The sequence below is a fragment of the Erythranthe guttata genome, chromosome 7 (assembly GCF_056151865.1).
Source record: "Erythranthe guttata isolate IM_541 chromosome 7, IM_541, whole genome shotgun sequence".
NCBI classification, from domain to species: domain Eukaryota; kingdom Viridiplantae; phylum Streptophyta; class Magnoliopsida; order Lamiales; family Phrymaceae; genus Erythranthe; species Erythranthe guttata.
The window spans coordinates 14,652,168-14,655,395 of NC_142539.1; the positions used below are offsets into that span (position 1 = coordinate 14,652,168).

General features: G+C 39.4%; 1 pseudogene; it reads right to left on the reverse strand.

The window, feature by feature from the left end:
• Nucleotides 1-1,340: 1,340 nt before the first annotated feature.
• On the reverse strand, nt 1,341-2,972 carry LOC148769793 (putative disease resistance protein RGA3; annotated as a pseudogene).
• Nucleotides 2,973-3,228: the final 256 nt, after the last annotated feature.

Consider the following 3,228-nt stretch of genomic DNA (forward strand, 5'->3'; position numbering starts at 1 on the left):
TTTAAAATCTTTCTCAAGTCCTTTCTTCCCCGATATTTCTTCTTCTTCTTTTTTTTTTTTTTTTTTTTACGAAGAAGAAAAACGTAACAATTTTTTTTTTCAACCAAGCTCCAAGGGAAAATTTATCAAGAAATCACCATGTAATCTACCCACTTTATTTCGGCTAAAAGAAAGAACACCGTTTCTCCAAGGCTCAATCAAGGTTCGAATGATAAAAAATTAAAGGTAGGCTTGAAAGGCTCAAACGGTTCAAAGATGGCCCAAATCACTTCCCAAATTGCTCAACAATTTAATATTTCACTTTGTAAATTCCTAAGGCAAGTTCTAAAACCGAATAGCATCAATTAACTCAAATTTTAAAACACAAAACTTTCAACCAAAGCAACGCATAATTTGAGATTCCTAACAATGACTCCTTCCTACGACAGTTTGAATCAAAAGCTCACCAAAATTCGATCAAAATCAAGATAAAGCAAACAATTTCATCATTAAACATCAGCCATCTTTCATCATCATGATTCATCGAAGCATTTATCTCAATTTTTTTTTATATCGAAAGCAATAACTAAACCAAAACAACTAAATAAAAAAAAATCCTAAGGCATGCAAATCAAAAATTTAAAGCACATAAAATCAAGTAATTATCCACCCCCACACTTAAAATTTACATCGCCCTCAATGTAATTAGCACGAAGTTCAAGGATAGAAAACACCTGACTAGTCGACATGGCCATCTCCGGGCTCCTGATATAAACACTTAGATTGCATGCAAATATTGTATTAGAGTTACACCATGATACGATACTTTGGAGTTACCCTATTTAACTTAACATACAACTCTTACTCTTTAAATAGAGATGTACTTTGCTCATTGCCAGTAACTGTGATAATAAGACTTGTGCTCACGTTATTTTGAATAAAAAAGTTCTTCCATTGTTTTCTCTCTTTTCTCTCTAAGACTACAAACACAGCACACAAAACAGTTCTGTTGTTCTCCGATTAAAGTGGCGCCCACGACGGCTCTCTGTTTAGAGATGCGTTAAGTTGGGAGCCCACATACACCTGCGAGAGATTTAGATTGTTACGGAACAACCAATCGAGGAGACACGTCAATCCCTCGATTCCTTCAATATCGAGTGTCGTAAGCGAGACTAGTCGCCCGCATATAATTGCCAGAGGTACTCCACTATCCACGTGCGAAATCTGCAATTCTTTAAGGCATGGAAAATGACTCGGAGGGTTCGTCAATTGCCTGCAGCTGTTGATCTTCAAGTACTCGAGGCGAGAAAATACCACCACCATTTGAGATGGTCGTCGATTCTCGGTTGCGGCACCAGCTCTGCTTCAAACCACTCTGTCAGCTCCCATATTTCTACCAACTCGAGCCTTTCGAGTGCCGGGAATACGGTAATTGTAGTACCGGATGCTCTACATTTGTCGATTCCGTAGAACGACGAACCTATGGATTTCACATTCTCCAGGTTAATCAGATAAAGATTCTTCAAATTTGGCAAGTGCCCTAGCGTCAGAACTTGTTCGCAGTCCGTGCAATCTTCAAGTGTTAATCTTCTCATCTCTGGAGGCAGTTCTACTCGAGGAACGTGAAATATTCAATTCTTATGCCTGAAATATCAAGAAATCTCAAGTGTATTAGCACTCCGATCGAACTTGGAAACTCTTCGACACAATTGCCCATTAGATTTAAAACATGCAACGATTTGAACTCCGAGAACATGCTAACGCATATTTTATCATTGGGCAATAGTGAAAGAAGAGAAATTGCTTGTTCATTTAGGATAGCACGCGATTCACCGCTAGTAGTAGATTGCAGGCCTATGTACCGAACTTGCTCGCTTGTATTTAAAATAGACGATGCTAGATCATGCACAAGATCGTGCATGTTATAATACATTATATTGCCATAATAGTCGTTTCTCCCTACAACTTGTAACAACAAGGAGTTTTGTAAGAGAATATTAAAGAACTTGTTGCCCACAATCTCCATATCAATTCCTTGAAGAAACCCCTCTGCCATCCAAAGTTCGACCAATTTTTCCCTTTCCAAGTTAAATCCTTTAGGAAATATCGAACAGTACGCAAAACACTTTTTGAGTGCCGGTGGCGATAAATGATCAAAACTAAATTTCAAAATCTTGGAAACTAAATTTTCATCTCCGAAATCCGAGAGCCAATTCTTTTAAATAGAGAGCCACCAATCAATCGACTTGCCGCGCAACAATCCCCCAACCACTTTGGCCGCCAATGGCAAACCTCGACATCTGTTTGCAATCTGCACTCCGATGGTCTCAAATTCTGACGGAATAGTACCTTCTCCAATGGCTTTTGCTTTGATAATGGACCAACACTCGTCGTCTGAAAAGCTACTTAGTTGGTGAATGTCACCAGCGAAGCAACATGTTCGCGTCGCGTAGTAACAATGATGCCATTTCCCGTAGAGGAACTAATTCTCCTCAAGGGAGTAACAAAATCATCCCATATTTCTTGATTTTTGTTCCAAACATCGTCGAGGACAATTAGAAACCTTTCGGTTCCCAAATGCTTCTGAAGCTCTTCCAGAACGGCTTGTTTATTTCCAAGTTCCTACTAATGATGTAAGAATCTTTTCGAAAAGACTCATGACATCGAAATTTTCCGAAACGTACATTTTTCCGCATTTTGTATTCGTCGGTATGAAGTTTCTTGGAGAGATGTTGATAGTTGAGCTCATCCAAGAGATTGTCGGCATCGAAAGTCACACCTTCGAGCTTCCTTAACCCCCGGTTGACGGTTTCATCGGTGACTTGCTTCTTCTCCGCATCGTTCAAGAAACTGTGAATCGTCGAGACGCAATCGTTTAGCCTTTTCAAGTGTTTATCGAAATCTGTGACGAGGCTGATTTGCTCTACCGAAACTGAGATCAGATTTTGAAGTAGAACTCTAACTGCAGCTCCTAGCACAACTTCTCCTGCCATTGTTTTCTTTGAGAATGTGTGTGTGTGTGTGTGAGAGAGAGAGAGAGAGAGAGAGAGAGAGAGAGAGAGAGAGAGAGAGAGAGAGAGAGAGAGAGCGACTTTTTGCTTTTGAGCAAATCTGCAGATGGTGAGAAGTCAGGCTTCTTTGGTTCTTTTTTCGATCCTTCCATTGTTTCCAAACCATGGTAACTTGACTCACCATATACGGTTAGTAATTCCATTGCTATACTTTCTTTTAATTAACCATGATTAAAAT